Genomic DNA, 20,656 nt, shown 5'->3' on the forward strand with positions numbered 1-20,656 from the left:
AAAAAAAGTGGGGGGGGAAAAGAAACGGGGTGGGGATGGGGGGAGGGGGAGTTTAAGATCTAAAGTTGTTGAATTCAATATTCAGCCCGGAAGACTGTAAAGTGCCTAGTCGGAAGATGAGGTGCTGTTCCTCCAGTTTGCGTTGGGCTTCACTGGAACAATGCAGCAAGCCAAGGACAGACATGTGGGCAAGAGAACAGGGTGGAGTGTTAAAATGGCAAGCGACAGGGAGGTTTGGGTCTTTCTTGCGGACAGACCGCAGGTGTTCTGCAAAGCGGTCGCCCAGTTTGCGTTTGGTCTCTCCAATGTAGAGGAGACCGCATTGGGAGCAACGAATGCAGTAGACTAAGTTAGGGGAGATGCTAGTGAAATGCTGCTTCACTTGAAAGGAGTGTTTGGGCCCTTGGACGGTGAGGAGAGAGGAAGTGAAGGGGCAGGTGTTGCACCTTCTGCGTGGGCATGGGGAGGTGCCATAGGTGGGGGTTGAGGAGTAGGGGGTGATGGAGGAGTGGACCAGGGTGTCCTGGAGGGAAAAATCCCTACGGAATGCCGCCAGGGGGGGGTGAAGGGAAGATGTGTTTGGTGGTGGCATCATGCTGGAGTTGGCGGAAATGGCAGAGGATGATCCTTTGAATGCGGAGGCTGGTGGGGTGATAAGTGAGGACAAGGGGGACCCTATCATGTTTCTGGGAGGGAGGAGAAGGCGTGAGGGCGGATGCGCGGAGATGGGCCGGACACGGTTGAGGGCCCTGTCAACGACCGTGGGTGGAAAACCTCGGTTAAAGAAGAAGGAGGACATGTCAGAGGAACTGTTTTTGAAGGTAGCGTCATCAGAACAGATGCGATGGAGGTGAAGGAACTGAGAGAATGGGATGGAGTCCTTACAGGAAGCGGGGTGTGAGGAGCTGTAGTCGAGGTAGCTGTGGGAGTCGGTAGGCTTGTAATGGATATTGGTGGACAGTCTATCATCAGAAATTGAGACAGAGAGGTCAAGGAAGGGAAGAGAAGTGTCAGAGATGGACCATGTGAAAATGATGGAGGGGTGGAGATTGGAAGCAAAATTAATAAATTTTTCCAGGTTCCGACGAGAGCATGAAGCAGCACCGAAGTAATCATCGATGTACCGGAGAAAGAGTTGTGGGAGGGGGCCTGAGTAGGACTGGAACAAGGAATGTTCCACATACCCCATAAAGAGACAGGCATAGCTGGGGCCCATGCGGGTACACATAGCCACACCTTTTATTTGGAGGAAGTGAGAGGAGTTAAAGGAGAAATTGTTCAGTGTGAGAACAAGTTCAGCCAGACGGAGGAGAGTAGTGGTGGATGGGGATTGTTCAGGCCTCTGTTCAAGGAAGAAGCTAAGGGCCCTCAGACCATCCTGGTGGGGGATGGAGGTGTAGAGGGATTGGACATCCATGGTGAAGAGGAGGCGGTTGGGGCCAGGGAACTGGAAATTGTTGATGTGACGTAAGGTGTCAGAGGAATCACGGATGTAGGTGGGAAGGGACTGGACAAGGGGAGAGAGAAGGGAGTCAAGATAACGAGAAATGAGTTCCGTGGGGCAGGAACAGGCTGACACGATCGGTCTGCCGGGACAGTCCTGTTTGTGGATTTTGGGTAGGAGGTAGAAGCGGGCCGTCCGAGGTTGGGCGACTATCAGGTTGGAAGCTGTGGGAGGAAGATCTCCAGAGGAGATGAGGTCAGTGACAGTCCTGGAAACAATGGCTTGATGTTCCCCGGTGGGGTCATGGTCCAGGGGGAGAGGTAGGAGCAAGCGTCTGCGAGTTGACTCTCAGCCTCCGCGAGCGAGTCAAAAACCCTTAATGTAATTGGCTTCGAAAACCCTTCACCGTGTAATCGGCAAGACTTTAACTTCGCAGACAATTAACTCGTCGTTTTCTCTGTTTTGTGTTTCCCATCACTCAAGGACCGGGGGCTCCCAGAAGCGCACCTTGAAAATCGACTACATCCCTTACATGGACTCGATGGTGGAGCAGATCGGAGCCAAACTGGACATCAAGCGCCTCTTCCTCGCCGACCCACGCCTGGCGTATCAGATCTTCTTCGGCCCGTGCTCGCCCTATCAGTTTCGCCTGGTGGGACCCGGAAAGTGGGAGGGGGCCCGACGGACCATCCTGACCCAGTGGGACCGCGCCATGAAGCCGACTAAAACGCGCACTCTGGCCGGCCGTCAGGAGGACGCCACTCTGACGCTGCTGCTGAAAGCCATGGCACTGCTGGTGCTCCTCTGTGCGGTGTTCTTCTACCTATAAATGCTTTTGGGGCGGGGTAAGGGGGGCTGTCGTGTGGCTGCTGAATTTCCTCTTCCTTCTCCAGTGTGGGTATCAATTCGGCCCGGAAGATGGGTGGGTAGGTGGGAAATCAGGCAGATAGTGTCGTTTCATTACGGCAAGGTAACGAGAAAACAACCCATCTGCTCGAATTATTAGCATAGGCGTTCGTCGGATTACCGAATTAATCATTGCAAATTCAGCTTAACCACTGGCAAAGCCAGCGATACTGCACTTTCCTCCTGTTACCCGTCCTCCTCGGTATTCAGTCCCTAACAAGGCGCTGAAACTGAATGTTCAGAGGGTCGTAAAACCCGACACATCGTACGAAAACAGAAACAGAGATACCCGGAAAAACTCAGCAGGTCTGGCAGCATCGGCGGAGAGGGAGCACCGTTGACGTTTCGAGTCCTCATGACCCTTCAACGGAACTAAGTAAAAATAGAAAAGGGGTGAGATATAAGCTGGTTTAAGAGGAGGGGGGTTTGTTGGGACAAGCAGCCGGTGATAGGTGGAGATAACCAAAAGATGTCACAGACAAAAGGACAAAGAGGTGGTGATATTATCTAAAGCAATGTGCTAATTAGGAGTAGAAAGCAGGACAGACAAGGTGCAGATGGCTCTAGTGGGGCTGGGGGGAAATACTAAAAGGGCTAAAAGATAAACAATGGGTGGAAATACATTTAAAAATAATGGAAATAGGTGGGAAAAGGAAAATCTATATAAAAACAAAAAAGGAGGGGGAAGAAACGGAAAGGGGGTGGGGATGGAGGACAGAGTTCAAGATCTAAAATTGTTGTTTTTAAAATCCACCGATGCTGCCAGACCTGCTGAGTTTTTTCCCAGATATTTCTGTTTCTGTTTTTGTTTTGGATTTCCAGCGTCCGCAGTTTTTTTTGCTTTTATCGATGTAACCCGGAACGACAAACAATAAAAACCTGGGATATAAGAGTACTGGCCCGAACTGCTTTTCTTTACCATAAAATGGAACACCGGTAAAAACCGGGAAATGAGGGTGCTTATCATGTTTCCCCCTTCTAAGAATGTCCCTTTTTCAGCAGCACCTATATATTATATATCTATATTTCAACCCGATTACTTTTTGATATAGCCGCCAGATTTTCAGCCTTGACTTGACTCGATCCTTGATGCAGGTTGTGCGGAGATCTCGGAGAGAGATAGTCTCAAGCGTAATTGAGAAAGCAAAATTCTATCGTGCCTCTTTGTTGATGAAATATCAGGCTAATAATCCTTTCGATTCATGTGCACTCAGGCTTGGGGTGTTTCAACATGATAGAGCGGGGGCTTTTAAATATATCAGGGCGTCAGCATTGCTTCATGTAAACGCGAGAGGCGGTGGCGTAGTGGTAATACCACTGAACTTGAAGAGTTCAAATCCCAACCTGATACTTGGGTGAAGTTTAAGTTCAAGCCATGACATTGGGCATGTGAAGCTATTCTCAGCTATCGTTAGCTCTGAAGCTATCATCAATTGCCATGAAAACCCCTGAACTGCCCTTGAACAGATTGGCCCATGAAGTTATAGTGAAGAGTCTCAGCCACGTTATTGTGGGCCTGAAGTCACCTGTTAAAACGTTGCAAGCGTTGGGTCCACTTGCGCCCGTTTTGCGCCAGTGTCAGGACAGATTGGCGCGGGAACGTGTAGGTGCGCCAAGCTGATTCGGTGGGTAGCTTAGGACTCGAGGCTGCTGTGCACTGCTAATCGCTAAAACGGTGGAACCAAATGGGGGTCCCCGGTGTTAGTCCCTGTAAATGGACCGAATATCCGGCGCTCCGCGTAACAGGCTCCGACGCCACCTCTTCTGCCTCACCACACGAGGCGATCTTGTTCAGCTCATTCACTGAGCCTTGCTGAAAGAAGACATTGTGTCCAAGGTTTTTGCCTTGAACTCATCAGGACAATAGCAAGAATACCAATCTCAGGGGAAGCTGTGCGAGAATAGAGTGCTGATTGGTTGGCAAGTGGACTCTGGTTAGAGGCGTTGCCGTGCACAATGCACCAGTTATTGGTGGCTGACAGTTAACTTCCAAGCATTGTTTGAAATGTTAACCCGGGCAGCTTGACTCTGGTTGGTCAAGGCGCTGCCCTGAGCACTGAACCAGCGAACGGCTGTCACTTATTTTGTTGAGATGGAGCTGGCGCAATGTGTGCACCTGTCCTTTCTGTCTGCCCTGTGGATTCATACGGGCAGCCTGCAGTACATGCAAATGCACCCTACTGCAAGCCCGGCTGACTATCGTAAATTGGATGCCAGCAAGATTTGTAGCACGGTGAGGGTAATTTAGCAAGTGTTGTCCAGTCGCAGAATCCCATCTAAGGTGGGACACTGTGTTTTGAGTTTGGCCGGCACAGGGTCCTTGGGTGCAGTCTGTACCTTGCCCATTGCGAACAGCAGAAGGAGCATGCTGTTTGATACGATATATCAGGGCCCTGACATTGGCATGTTTGCGATTGCCCTGATGAGTGAAAGGCAAAAAGCTTTGACACGATGTTTTTTTTCAGCAATACTCAAGCTCTGTGCCACCACACGACAAGCCCATTAATTTCTAACGCCCGTGTGCATGAATCAGTTTTGGCGAGTGTTCGGGATCCATGGTGGGATCAGTCCAAAATTCCATGCCCGTTGCTGACCAGGGTTGTAAGTTGTGAATTGGTTTATTGAAAACAATGTGTTAACCTGTTTGCCTGAAGTAAGCTGGCTCTATATGTTTGATGGGAATAATCTTTAGTAACTCTGTTCAATGAACCTAACACTTGCCTTTGTAAGCAATGATTATAGTCTTTGCCTGTTAACTGGAATAATGTAATCTTCAAATAAAGCATATCATTGGATTCTGAATGGGCTGTTGTTGCTTTTTCCATAGTGTTGATGTTACATTTTCATTTTAATGCTTTCGTGGGATGTGGGTGTCACTGGCAAGGCCAGCATTTGTTGCCCATCCCTAATTGCCCCTTGACCTGAGTGACTAGCGGCGCCTTGTCAGAGGACAGTTAAGTGCCAACCACATTACTGGGGGGTTTTGGACTCACAGTGGAACAGGCCAGGCAAGGACTTTAGATTCCCTTCCCAAAAGGGGATTTCAGTGTCCTCGTGCATGAATCACAAAAGGTTATTGTGCGGGTACAGCAGTTAATTAGGGGAGTTAATAGAATATTATCACTTATTGTGAGGAGGATTGAATACAAAAGTAGGGAGGTTATGCTTCAGTTATACAGACAGGTGTCAGCTGTGGCTCAGTTCATAGCACCCTCGCCTTTGAATCAGAGGGTTGTGGGTTCATGTCCCACTCCCGGAAACCAAGAACTGTGATTGTACTCGAAAGAGTTGCAATCTGTGACTGTTGATAACTCGAAAGAGTTTCCTTCTAGTCTTTAAAGGTGTCAGCTGTGGCTCAGTTCATAGCACCCTTGCCTTTGAATCAGAGGGTTGTGGGTTCATGTCCCACTCCCGGAAACCAAGAACTGTGATTGTACTCGAAAGAGTTGCAATCTGTGACTGTTGATAACTCGAAAGAGTTTCAGTTATACAGAGCACTAGTGAGACCACAACTGGAGTATTGTGTCCAATACTGGGCTCCTTATTTAAAGAAAGATGTAAATGCATTAGGAGCAGCTCAGAGAAGGTTTACCAGACTAATACCTGGAATGGGTGGGGTTGTCTTATGAGGAAAGGTTGGACAGGTTAGGCTTGTATCCGCTGGAGTTTGGAAGAGTGAGAGGCGACTTGATTGAAACATACACGATGATGAGGGGTCTTCACAGGGTGGATGCGAAGAGGATGATTCCTCTTGTTGGGGAATCTAGAACTAGGGGGTCACTGTGTAAAAATAAGGGGTTACCGGTTTAAGAGAGAGATGAGGAGAAATGTATTCCCACAGAGGGTCGGGAGTCTTTGGAACAAAGACAGAAAACATTGGAAAAACTCAGCAGGTCCGACAGCAGGAAAAAAAACAAGAGTTAATGTTTCGAGTCCTTATGGCTCCTCTCTCCACAGATGCTGTCAGACCTGCTGAGCTCTTCCAACATTTTTTGGGGTTTTTTTATTTCAGATTTCCAGCATCTGCAGTATTTTGCTTTTTATCTTAGTGTATCTTTGGAACTCTCTTCCTCAAAAGGCAATGGAAGCAGAGCCTTTGAATATTATTAAGGCTGAGCGAGATGGATTCTTGATTAAAAAGGGGTTTGAAATGTTATGGGGAGGAGGGAGGGAGGAGTGTGGGATTAAGGTTACATTCAGATCGGTCATGACCTTATTGAATGGTGGAGCAGACTCGATGGGACGAATGGCCTATTTCTGCTCCTATATCATATGTTTTTTTATGAACCAGATGTTAACATTGGAAGACGGTCACTATTACTGAGACTAGCTTTCATTTTTTTTGAATTCATTCATGGGATGTGGGCGTCGCTGGCTGGGCCCAGCATTTATTGCCCATCCCTAATTTCCCCTTGAGAAGGAGGTGGTGAGCTGCCTTCTTGAATCGGTCCAGTCCATGTGGTGTAGGTACACCCACAGTGCTGTTTGGAAGGGAGATCCAGGATTTTGACCCAGCGACAGTGAAGGAACGGCCGATATATTTCCAAGTCAGGATGGCTTTTGGCTTGTAGGGCAAATTCCAGGTGGTGGTGTTCCCATCTACCTGCTGCCCTTGTCCTTCTAGGTGGTAGTGGAAGGTGCTGTCGAAGGAGCCTTGGTGAGTTGCTGCAGTGCATCTTGTAGATGGTACACACACTGCTGCTACTGTGCGTTGGTGGTGGAGGGAGTGAATACTTGTGGATGGGGTGCCAATGAAGAGGACTGCTTTGTCCTGGATGGTGTCGAGCTTCTCGAGTGTTGTTGGAGCTGCACTCCTCCAGGTAAGCGGAGAGTATTCCATCACACCCTTGTCTAGTGCCTTGCAGATGGAGGACAGGCTTTGGGGAGTCAGGAGGTGAGTTACTCCTCATAGGATTCCTAGCTTCTGACCTGCTCTTGTAGCCACAGTATTTACATGGTTAGTCCAGTTCAGTTTCTGGTCAATGGTAACCCCCAGGATGTTGACAGTGGGGGATTCAGTGATGGTAATGCCTTTGAACGTCAAGGGGGCGATGATTGGATTCTCTCTTGTTGGAGATGGTCATTGCCTGGCACTTGTGTGGCGCGAATGTTACTTGCCACTTGTCAGCCCAAGCCTGGGTGTTCTCCAGGCCTGGTTGCATTTGGACATAGACTGCTTCAGCATCTGAATGCACATGCCACCAGCTACTGTGGTGGGTGTTTGAACCCATGTACCAAGAATATTAGCCTGGGGATGAACAGTCCAGTGAATGAGTACACAGCCACCATATACCCCACAACACGAAAGCACGTACACGCATTAGGAGCAGAAATTCAACGCGTGAGGGGAACATAAAATAAATTGATTCATGGCAGTCAGTGCAACTCAGTTGTAGGGCTCAGCATACAGCAGACCCCCCCAATAAGATTACAACGACATTGAGATAGTGTCCAGGACGAAATTGTACTCCCACCAAGATTCTGTATTTAAGACCGAGATCGATAGGTTCTTGATTGGTAAAGGGGATCAAAGGTTACGGGGAGAAGGCGGGAGAATGGGGTTGAGAAACTTATCAGCCATGATTGAATGGCGGAGCAGACTCGATGGGCCGAATGGCCTAATTCCTGCTCCTATGTCTTATGGTCTTAAATGCTGAGTTGTGGCAGAAAAACAAGGTGAGAAGTGCGTTTTTTCCCTCTGGCACCATGATCTGAAGGACCATTTATTCGTTCCCTCTGGTGTAATATTGTGACGATCATTTCCCTGCAGGACTTGATATCGATAATTCATAGAGAGAATCGGGAAGCTTCCCCTTAGGGTAATTAGCTGATCATTGGTTTGTAGAACCATAGAACCATAGAACACTACAGCACAGAAAACAGGCCTTTCGGCCCTTCTAGTCTGTGCCGAAATATCATTCCGCTAGTCCCATTGACCTCCGCCCAGTCCATAGAACCATAGAACACTACAGCACAGAAAACAGGCCTTTCGGCCCTTCTAGTCTGTGCCGAAATATCATTCCGCTAGTCCCATTGACCTCCGCCCAGTCCATAACCCTCCAGACCTCTCCCATCCATGTATCTATCCAATTTATTCTTAAAACTTAAGAGTGAGCCCGCATTTACCACGTCAGATGGTAGCTCGTTCCACACTCTCACCACTCTCTGAGTGAAGAAGTTCCCCCTAAACCTTTCCCCTTTCACCCTAAAGCCATGTCCTCTCGGGTTTATCTCTCCTAATCTAAGTGGAAAGAGCCTACTCGCATTGACTCTGTCTATACCCCCTCATGTATTGAGTGTTCAGTTCAGCAATAAGATAATAGGCGTGTTGCTGACAAAAAGGACACACATTGTCGAACCTCTTCGCCTTGCACTCATCAGGGATAGATGCAAGAACAGCAAATTTTAAAGTCAACAACAATTTATACCGCGTGGGAAAAGGACACTGATCAATTGGCAAGTCAACTCTGAAAGGGCGAGACGATGCCATGGAGAATGCGTTAGGGGACCATTGTACCCCCATGGTCTAGTGTAGTTTTTATTTTTAATGTGCACCACTAGGGCATGTCCTTTCTGCTTGCACAGGGCGGGTCCTTGTGTCTGACTTTACGCTGCAATGCTCCATCAGGCAGGAACCTGTCCTCTGCAAGCAGGAAGAGCATGCCCAGGCATGGTGCCGTTTCATTTGAATTAAACAAATGTCAGGAGGTCAATAGGTACCTAGTGCATTCTCCAGAGCCAGGCCTTGACCAATCAGGGTCGACTTGGCAACCTTTCAGTGTAAACCGCTGCTCCCTTTTGAAGCTTGCATCCGACCTGATGAGTCCAAGACAAAAAGATTCGACAGCAATGCTCAATCTCTGTAAAATAACGTGCCCTTTAGTTACTGTCAGAGATCCTTATGCTCTTCGTTGTGTCTCTCCATTTACCTAATCGTCAACACCGCTGGCAGACATGGGAAGGCAGCAGGAAACTGGTGGAGGCGTTGACCAGACCACAATTGATCTGGTGACCTAATCAATTCCCTTCCTGTAACCAGGGACCACGTCGGTCCAAGGCTTGACTGAGCCTTTCGATCAGATTCGTACCCAGTATCTGAGTGTTGCCAGCAAGACCAGCATTTGTTATGCTGTTCACACCCGGTTAAATCCCTACGCTGAACTCACTTGGTCATAAGAAAGTGTCAGTACGGTCTTGTTAAATGCAGAGTGTTTGTTGCTGTAATGTGCCCCTGTGCAGATGGGCCACAGCCTTTAAATGTCTTGTCTAAGGGCTCGAGCGTCGCATCAGTACTCATGGGGGATTAACTAATGGCTGGCTCAGAGTAAATATTTTATTAGTAGGGCTTCAAAAGTGAGCAGATCGGACCACAATTCCAGATCAGGTGCCTCCGAAATGCACAATGGACAAATGGACTCTTTCACCCTATGCTCCATTGGTCCTCCTCAGTCCGATGCTGAGACAGTCCAGAGTGAACACGAGCAACACGGAGCATCTAATGAGGTTTTTTTTCAATTTTGGCACCTCCGTAAGTTAACCCTCCACCGTGACAAAAGGGATGAAGTCTTATTCTGGTTGTCCCGGCTGAACTTCGGTGTCGCGGTGTGGCCTGAGAACTCGTGGCGCATTGGGTAGCATTCCTACCTCTGGGCCACAAGCTCACTTCAGGACTTGACGGACGGGTAAGTGAGCAGGAATGAAATGCTGCACCAAGTTGGACATCAAAGAAATGGAGCAGTGTCGATTTCCGCTAGGAGGAAGGACACTGTGACCACAGCACGCGACCACCCAGCGACTACGGTGCATTTGCAAAGCCACCAGGCTGTTACTCTAGAAGGCCCAAGCTAATGCTGTTGGGACAGGGATTCAACTCCTGCCAAATCCAATTAGTTAGCAAATCTGCAATTATAAGCTACAAAGTAATCACTGGGTGCTGTTAAAAAACACACGTAGTTCACTAATCCCTGTTGGGATCAAATATCCTGTATTTACCTGGTATGGCTTACTGCATCTGTACTAGGCCTTGGTGAGACCACACCTGGAGTATTGGGTGCAGTTTTGGTCTCCTTACCTAAGAAAGAATGTACTTGTCATAGACGGAGGGCAGCGAATATTCGCCAGACTGATTCCTGGGATGGTAGGATTGTCGTATGAGGAGAGACTAGGCCGACTAGGCCCGTGTTCACTGGAGTTTAGAAGAGTGAGAGGGGATCTCAGTGAAACATAACAAATTGTGACAGGGCTGGACAGACCGGATGCAAGGATCACATTTCCTCTGGCTGGGGGTGGAGTATATAGATCAAGGGGGTCACAGTCTCAGGATACAGGGTAGGCCATTGAGGACTGAGATGAGGAGAAACCTCTTCACTCAGAGAGCGGTGAACCTGTGGAATTCTCTACCACTGAAGGCTGTGGAGGACAAGTCATTGAATGTATTTAAGAACGAAATAGGTAGATATCTGAACTCTAAAGGTGTCAAGGGGTATGGGGAGAGAGCGGGAGTGCGGCGTCGAGATAGAGGGTCAGCCATGATCATGTTGAAATGGGGAGCAAGTCCGAATAACCTGCTCTTGCTCCTATTTCCTATGTTTCTATGTATGTCTTGATGTTCTGTGCTTGTTTTGATGAAGTAGCTATATTGAGCTCATTCTTGGCCTTTTTAATATTGTTGTGCATTGTTTAATCAATCCAAAATGTCAATTGGTAGGTATGCTTTCTAATTGTCCTGTCCTGTTGTTGTTTCTGTACACGATATTAAGAAAATTAAAGGATTGTGGCCCCATAAATCGAATTTCATCCTCATCGTATTCAAGGGTCCAAAGCCCGAACCTAAGACCTGTCATTATTGTAAATTAATTGTTGATTACAGGACATTGGCACGGAAATTGCTGCACAATAAGCTGAATTAAGAGGAAGTTGGTGGTGAATTAAGTGGAGGCGATAGTGGTGATCTTTCAGGAATCACTGGAGTCAGGGAGGGTCCCAGAGGACTGGAAAATCGCTAATGTAACCCCCCCTGTTTAAGGAGGGAGTGAGGCAAAAGATGGGAAATTACAGGCCGATTAGCCTGACCTCGGTGGTTGGTAGGATTTTAGAGTCCATTATTAAGGATGAGATTTCAGAATACTTGGAAGTGCATGGTAAAATAGGGCAAAGTCAGCATGGTTTCATCAAGGGGAGGTCATGCCTGACAAATCTGTTAGAATTCTTTGAGTAGGTTAGACAAAGGAGAGCCAATGGATGTTATCTACTTGGACTTCCAGAAGGCCTTTGACAAGGTGCTGCACAGGAGGCTGCTCAGTAAGATAAGAGCCCATGGTGTTAGAGGCAAGGTACTAGCATGGATAGAAGATTGGCTGTCTGGCAGGAGGCAGAGAGTGGGGATAAGGGGGTCCTTCTCAGGATGGCGGCCGGTGACTAGTGGAGTTCCGCAGGGGTCAGTGTTGGGACCACAACTTTTCACTTTATACATTAATGATCTAGATGAAGGAACTGAGGGCATCCTGGCTAAGTTTGCAGATGATACAAAGATAGGTGGAGGGACAGGTAGTATTGAGGAGGCGGGGAGGCTGCAGAAGGATTTGGACAGGTTAGGAGAATGGGCAAAGAAGTGGCAGATGGAATATAACGTGGGGAAGTGTGAGGTCATGCACTTTGGTAGGAAGAATAGAGGCATAGACTATTTTCTAAATGGGGAGAGAATTCAGAAATCTGGAGTGCAAAGGGATTTGGGGGTCCTGGTCCAGGATTCTCTTAAGATTAACTTGCAGGTTGAGTCGGTAGTTAGGAAGGCAATTGCAATGTTGGCATTTATTTCGAGAGGACTAGAATATAAAAGCAGGGATGTGCTGCTGAGGCTTTATAAGGCTCTGGTCAGACCACATTTAGAATATTGTGAGCAGTTTTGGGCCCCGTATCTCAGGAAGGATGTTCTGTCCCTGGAGAGGGTCCAGAGGAGGTTCATGAGAACGATCCCAGGAATGAAAGGCTTAACCTATGAGGAACATTTGAGGATTCTGGGTCTATACTCGATGGAGTTTAAATGGATGAGGGGGGGATCTGATTGAAACTTACAGAATACTGAAAGGCCTGGATAGAGTGGACGTGGGGAAGATGTTTCCATTAGTAGGAGAGACTAGGACCCGAGGGCACAGCCTCAGAATAAAGGGAAGACCTTTTAGAACAGGGATGAGGAGAAACTTCTTTAGCCAGAGAGTGGTGAATCTATGGAATTCATTGCCACAGAAGGCTGTGGAGGCCAGGTCATTGAGTGTATTTAAGACCGAGATAGATAGGTTCTTGATTGGTAAGGGGGTCAGAGGTTACGGGGAGAAGGCGGGAGAATGGGGTTGAGAAACTTATCAGCCCTGATTGAATGGCGGGGCAGACTCGATGGGCCGAATGGCCTAATTTCTGCTCCTGTGTCTTATGGTCTTATAGGAAGACAGGGTGAGTGTAGATATTTATTTCAATCATGGGATGTGGGCGTTGCTGGCTAGGCCAGGATTTATTGCCGATCCCTAGTTTCCCTTTGAGAAGGTGATGGGTGAGCTGCCTTTTAAACCGCTGCAGTCCCAGTGGTGTAGGTACACCCACAGTGCTGTTAGGGAGGGAGTTCCAGGATTTTGTCACTGTGGTGTAGGTACACCCACAGTGCTGTTAGGGAGGGAGTTCCTGAATTTTGACCCAGCGACAGTGAAGGAACGGCCGATATTTTTCCAAGTCAGGATGGAGAGTGGCTTGGAGGGGAACTTTCAAGTTGTGGTTTTCCTTTGTTTCTGCTGCCCTTGTCCTTCTAGATGGCAGTGGTTGTGGGTTTGGAAGGTGCTGTCGAGGGAGCCTTGGTGAGTTCCTGCAGTGCGTCTTGTAGATGGTACACACGCTGCTGCTACTGTGCGTCGGTGGTGGAGGGAGTGAATGTTTGTGGATGTGGTACTGATCAAGCGGGGCTGCTTTGTCCCGGACGGTGTCGAGCTTCTTGAGTGTTGTGGGAGCTGCACCCATCCAGGGAAGTGGGGAGTATTCCATCACACTCCTGAACTTGTGCCTCGTCGACACAGGGATAGCTTTTTACTTTCATTTCGATTCTTTTATGGGATCTCTGGGCATCGTTGGCAAAGTGGGCATTTGTGGGGCTTTCACTGATTTCACGTGGAAGGAACATTTCAGAGGGCAGTTAAGGGTCAACCACATTGATGAGGATCTCGAGTCACATATCGGCCAGACCGGGACAGGCCGGAAGGTTTCCTTCCCGAAAGGGCTTATACTAGATTATTTTTTTTTTAATTATAGTAATAATGCTATGGTCACCACTAGTGACACGGGCTTTATCTTTGCATTGTATTAACTGAAGTTCAATTCAGGCGGAGTGGGTGGGTTTTGAACCCTTGCCTCCCCGGAGAGCTAGCCTGGTCTACGCCACCAGCTGCCTGACCCACGCCACCAGCCGCCTGACCCATGGAGCGATGAGGCAAAGAGAGGATTGGAAAATGATGACGGAGCATTCAATGTTTTTGGCGAGGAGTTGGTGGGGGTGTTGTCCTGAGGCAGTCCAGGGGTTTGCCCACAGGGAAAGCGGGGTGCACAATCGTGGTAGGTGATAAAACCTCAGGAGTGGAGTCTTATATCAGTTGAAAGATTGCGGGGTTGGATGTTGGCGTTTTGTCGCGCCTGCAGCAGCCCAGCCTCAGTAGTCCAGACCACAGCGGCTCAGCTCTTATCTAAAAGCACACCGAGCTCATCAACTGCCCTGCGTTGGCATTCTCTCATCTACGTGTTATGCTGGGCAAGCAGCAAGCCCCCCCTTTAGGTGGGAGGTGTGGGGCGGGAGAGGGGGGGACAACCTCACCTTTTGTTGATGGCTGTGAAGGGCAGCCCACCAGGGCCTGCCACGCGCTGCCAAGTGACCTTGCCGCCTGTTGCCAAGCTGCCGCAGTGCACCCTGGCCTACAGGAGGTGTCGCCATTTCCTTCCGTTGCCAACCGTCCACTCCCAGCGCCCCCCAGCCACAATAACGGGGGACAACGACTGGGAGGAGGGTAGGGGGCGAGTTGGTGGGAAGCCCGGCTTCTCAGCATCGTTGGTAACCATAACGCGAAAGGGCATCAAAGAAGGACAACGATGGCCAGAAGAATCCACAAGACCATCCCCTCCGGGACACCCTGCTGCCCTCCATCGTCACCCCCCCAACACCCGATCTCCTTCCCACGGCACCTTCCCATGCAATCGCAGAAGGCGCAACATCTGCCCCAATACCTCCTCCCTCCTCACCGTCCAAGAGTCCAAACACGCTTCACTTGCACCTCCTTGAAATTGGTCCACTGCATCCACAGCTCCCAATGTGGCCTCCTCTACATTGGAGAGACCAAACGCAGGCTGGGTGACCCGCTTTGCTGAACACCTTCGGTCTGTCCGCTAGCATGACCCCGACCTCCCTGTCGCTTGCCATTTCAACACTCCCACCCTGCCCTCATGCCCACATGTCCGTCCTTGGCCTGCTGCATTGTTCCAGTGAAGCCCAACGCAAACTGGAGGAACAGCACCTCATCTTCCGACTAGGCACTTTACAGCCTTCCGGGCTGAATATTGAATTCAACAACTACAGATCATGGACTCTCTCCCCCATCCCCACCCCCTTTCCGATCACCCCCTTTTTCAATATTCATATTTCAATTTTTATTCTTTCATTTTTTAATTTCTATTTTTTACCCACTTATTTTTATTTATTTTCATTTTATTCATTGTTTCTTCCCAACCTTTTATCCTATTTTCAATATGTTTTCCCACCACTGTCCCCTCCCCCCACTCTACCCCCACTCTACCCCCACAAGGGCCACCTACCACCTCTTCATGTTGCTCTTTCCAGAGTCCTTACCCTTCCCCTGTTATTATCACACTCTGCTCTCTGACCTTAACGCCGCCATTAGCACCTCCTTTAGCCATTACCGCTATCCTTAACACCCTCTTTGTCCTTTAGCCCATGACACCTTTGTCAACATCTCCTCGGCCTCCACTTCTATCCAGCTTCACCTGCTCCAGCCCCCTGAAACAGTGGGGAGAATTTTCTCCCCGTTGAGGGGGGGGCGGCTGGTTGGGTGGGAGTGGGCGTGAGCAGCCCATGGCCACCCGCGATTGGCTGCGCGCCGCCATTTTGCCTGGGCGCGCCAAACAAGGCCCAACCGAGCCTGAGGTGGGCCTGGAAGTGCTGAGGGGAGATTCGGGGCCCGCGCTCTTTCACGACTGCCCCGGAAATAGTGCAGCAACCTCCCTGAGGCACGGAGCTGCCTCAATGGGGCGGGGGGGGTGACTTTGATTTTGAAAACTTTGAATAGAGGGAAACGATATTTAAGACACGTCCCCTCAGGTGACAGTGTCGCTTGAGCTGAGACATGTCTATTAGAACCATAGAACCATAGAGCACGACAGTGCAGAAAAATAGGCCATTCGGCCCTTCTAGCCTGTGCCGAAATATTATTCCGCTAGTTCGTTTTACCGTAAAGTCTTTATTAATGTTTTAAAACCTGCATGAAACCCCTTCCCGTCCGTGGATGAGGTTTGGTGATAAGTGCAAAAGCCAACTAGTCTCTTTGCCTGCCCGCCAACCTTAAGGCTGGACGGGCAGCTCAGTTAATTGTTTTAATTGGTACCCAAATGGCCTGAATGGGCCTTTGGCAGTTCGGTGGGTGAGGGTGCAGGCCTCATAGCAACAACAGAAATACCTGGAAAAACTCAGCAGGTCTGGCAGCATCGGCGGAGAAGAGCACAGTTGACCTTTCGAGTCCTCATGACCCTTCAACAGAACTAAGTAAAAATAGGAAAGGGGTGAAATATAAGCTGGTTTAAGGTGGGGGGGGAGGTGTTGTTAGGACAAGCAGCCAGTGATAGGTGGAGATAACCAAAAGATGTCACAGACCAAAGGACAAAGAGGTGTTGAAGGTGGTGATATTATCTAAAGGAATGTGCTAATTAAGAGTAGAGAGCAGGACAGACAAGGTACAGATAGCTCTAGTGGGGGTGGGGTGAAATAATACTGAAAGGGCATAAAAGGTAGAGATAAACGATGGGTGGAATATATTAAAAATAATAGAAATAGGTGGGAAAAGAAAAATCTATATAAATTATTGGGAAAAAACAAAAAGGAGGGGGAAGAAACGGAAAGCGGGTGGGGATGGAGGAGATCTAAAATTGTTGAACTCAGTATAGAGGAAACCGCATTGGGAGCAACGAATGCAGTGGACTGAGTTGAGGGAAGTGCAAGTGAAATGCTGCTTCACTTGAAAGGAGTGTTTGGGCCCTTGGACGGTGAGGAGGGGGGAAGTGAAGGGGCAGGTGTTGCATCTTCTGCGTGGGCATGGGGAGGTGCCATGGGAGGGGGTTGAGGTGTAGAGGGTGATGGAGGAGTGGACCAGGGTGTCACGGAGGGAACGATCCCTGCGGAATGCCGCCAGGGGTGGGTGAAGGGAAGATGTATTTGGTGGTGGCATCATGCTGGAGTTGGCGGAAATGGCGGAGGATGATCCTTTGAATGCGGAGGTTGGTGGGGTGATAAGTGAGGACAAGGGGGACCCTATCACGTTTCTGGGTGGGAGAATGCACGGGAGATGGGCCGGACACGGTTGAGGGCCCTGTCAACGGCCGTGGGTGGAAAATGGTAGTTTCAGAGGTCAGTGCGCCAGACAACAACAGTACCACCCTTGTCGGCGGGTTTGATGACAATGTTGGGGTTGGACCTGAGGGAACGGAGTGCAGTGAGTTCAGAGAGAGACAGATTAGAGTGGGCGAGAGGAGCAGAGAAATTGAGACGGCTAATGTCACGCCGAGAGTTCTCAATGAAAAGATCAAGAGAAGGTAAGAATCCAGAGGGAGGGGTCCAGGTGGAGGGAGAATATTGGAGGTGGGTAAAAGGATCCGTTGAACGGGGAGAGGACTCCTGCCCAAAGAAGTGAGCACGGAGACGAAGACGGCGGAAGAAGAGTTCAGCATCATGCCGAGCCCGAAATTCATTGAGATGAGGGCGTAAGGGTATGAAACTAAGTCCTTTGCTGAGCACTGAACGTTCAGCGTCGGAGAGGGGAAGGTCAGGGGGTATGGTGGATACGCGGCTGGGGCTGGGATTGGAAGATGGGGGTGGGGACGGAGGGACAAGCAGGGGTGGAGGGTCCCAGATGGGTGTTGGTGTCGATGAGTTGTTGGAGCTTGCGTTCCTTGGCACTTGAGAGAAAGGGAAAAAGCTCCTTGTTGAGGCGTCGGATGAGGCGAAGAATCAAGTGAAACTGGGGGCACGGGCAGCTTTGGAAAAGGGGCGCGGCGGAGCTGCTGGAGGGAGAGGTCGAGTGTGTTCACGTGGCGGCGCATGGCACTGAGTGTGGATCTCAGAATGCGACGGGAACAGCAGCCCGAGGAGCGTCGTGTGTCCCGGAGATACCCGTGATCCTGGGGTGGGTTCGAAACATGAGGGATGGAACCTCAGCTGAAATCCAGGTGGGGTGAGTCGGAGACAGAGACAGTCACTGAGAAAGGAGATATGGTCATGGGGCACCACGGGTAGCAATGCCAGTAATTGTGGGCTCTCGCCTGTGGAGACAACGCTGCAGTTAAATGTCGACCCAGATGGGAAATAGGAGTGGGTTTTTTTTTTTGGCTTCCAAGTGTTAACCTTATCCATAGACGTATAGCGAGCATTTTATGAGCAGGTAGAGCGGTCAATCGCTGAATGTAAGTCTTGATTCATTCCAAGCAGTTGTGAGCCAGAAGGCTAATCTCTTATCTATCGAATCTACCTCTTAGTTCTGTTGAAGGGTCACGAGGACTCGAAACGTCAACTAGTGCCCCTCTCCGCCGATGCTGCCAGACCTGCTGAGTTTTTTCCCAGGTGTTTCTGTTTCCCTTTCAATTTGATGATGGTCCATCTCTTCCTCGATGTCACATTTACACCCTGGGTCCATACCCCTTGACCCTATTGCCTAATAGGAAAAAGACCTTTCCGGCCTCAGTCTCAAAAGCTTCGATTCACCCAGCAAGCCTTTCAGCGTTCCTAAACAATGATCGCTCACTTCCCTAGGCTCATGTGATCCTCAGTGTGAGTGAATTCTAACCGGGACTAAAGGCGGGAGGACAGAAGTAGAAATGTGCAATGAGCTCCCTTGGGAAGGAGAAACGGAAGAGCATTTCACGTTAAACGGAAAATACTCGCAGTGTTAAAGTAAGGCGATTTGCAATTCTTCGGCAGAAGAGGCCTGCATTCATATAGCGCCTTTGGCGACCTTAGGGCGGCCAAAGTGCTTCAAAAACCAATGAAAAGAAGTCGCCAAAGACGGATTGTGGCAGCCAACAGAGGTTTTTTTAAAAATTCATGTACAGGATGTGGGTGTCGCTGACTAGGTCGCATGTATTCCACATCTCTATTTACCCCTTGAGAGGGTGGGGGGTGAGCTGCCTTCTTGAACTGCTGCAGCCCAGGTGGTGTAGGTACACCCACGGCACTGTTAGAGAGGGAGTTCCAGGATTTTGTCCCTGTGGTGTAGGTACACCCACAGTGCTGTTAGGGAGGGAGTTCCAGGATTTTGTCCGTGTGGTGTATGTACACCCACAGTGCTGTTAGGGAGGGAGTTCCAGGATTTTGTCCCTGTGGTGTATGTACACCCACAGTGCTGTTAGGGAGGGAGTTCCAGGATTTTGACCCTGTGGTGTAGGTACACCCACAGCGCTGTTAGGGAGGGAGTTCCAGGATTTTGTCCCCTGTGGTGTAGGTACACCCACAGCACTGTTAGGGAGGGAGTTCCTGGATTTTGACCCAGCGACAGTGAAGGAACGGCCGATATATTTCCAAGTCAGGGTGGTGAGTGGCTTGGAGGGGAACTTTCAAGTTGTGGTTTTCCTGTGTGTCTGCTGCCCTTGTCCTTCTAGATGGTAGTGGTTGTGGGTTTGGAAGGTGCTGTCTAAGGAGCCTTGGTGAATTCCTGCAGTGCATCTTGTAGATGGTACACACACTGCTGCTACAGTGTGTCGGTGGTGGGGGGAGTGAATGTTTGTGGATGTGGTGCCAATCAAGCGGGGCTGCTTTGTCCTGGACGGTGTCAAGCTTCTTGAGTGTTGTGGGAGCTGCACTCATCCAGGCAAGTGGGGAGTATTCCATCACACTCCTGACTTGTGCCTTGTAGATGGTGAAGGGTCAAGAGGTGGGTAACTCTCTGTAGGATTCCCAGCCTCTGACCTGCTCTTGTAACCACAGTATTTATATGGCTGGTCCAGTTCAGTTTCTGGTCAATGGTAACCCCCAGGATGTTGATAGTGGAGGATTCAGTGATGGTAATGCCATTGAACGTCAAGGGGTGATGTTTGGAATCTCACTTGTTGGAGATAGTCATTGCCTGTCACTTGTGTGGTGCGAATGCTACTTGCCACTTGTCTGCCCAAGCCTGGAAAGTGTCCAGGTCTTGCTGCATTTGGACATGGACTGCGTCAGTATCTGAGGAGTCGCGAATGGTGCTGAACATTGTGCAGTCATCAGCGAACATCCCCACTTCTGACCTTAGGATCGAAGGAAGGTCATTGATGAAGCAGCTGAAGATGGCTGGGCCGAGGACACTAACCCTGAGGAAATCCTGCAGTGATGTCCTGGAGCTGAGAGGATTGACCTCCAACAACCACAACCATCTTCCTTTGTGCTAGGTATGACCCAAACCAGCAGAGAGTTTTCCCCCTGAGTCCCATGGACTCCAGTTTTGCTAGGGCTCCTTGATGCCACTCGGTCAAATGCTGCCTTGGTGTCAAGGGCAGTCACTCTCACCTCACCTCGGGGGCTCAGCTCTTTTGTCCATGTTTAAACCAAGAGTGTAACACATCAATGGTGGACATCATGATGCCTCTGTGTGACCAGATAATTATTTGCAATGTTATTGGTTGAAGGGTAATTTCACCTAAATATGAATTTATGAATATCCCTCACACTTGAGAAACGTTTGAGGACTCTGGGTCTATACTCGATGGGGTTTAGAAGGATGAGGGGGGGATCTGATTGAAACTTACAGAATACTGAAAGGCCTGGATAGAATGGGACGCGGGGAAGATGTTTCCATGAGTAGGAGAGACTAGGACCCGAGGGCACAGCCTCAGAGTAAAGGGAAGACCTTTTAGAACAGAGATGAGGAGAAACTTCTTTAGCCAGAGAGTGGTGAATCTATGGAATTCATTGCCACAGAAAGCTGTGGAGGCCAGGTCATTGAGTGTATTTAAGACCAAGATAGATAGGTTCTTGATTGGTAAGGGGGTCAAAGGTTAGGGGGAGAAGGCGGGAGAATGGGGTTG

The sequence above is a fragment of the Cetorhinus maximus genome, unplaced genomic scaffold, assembly GCF_964194155.1.
Source record: "Cetorhinus maximus unplaced genomic scaffold, sCetMax3.hap1.1 HAP1_SCAFFOLD_1937, whole genome shotgun sequence".
In the NCBI taxonomy this organism is placed as follows: domain Eukaryota; kingdom Metazoa; phylum Chordata; class Chondrichthyes; order Lamniformes; family Cetorhinidae; genus Cetorhinus; species Cetorhinus maximus.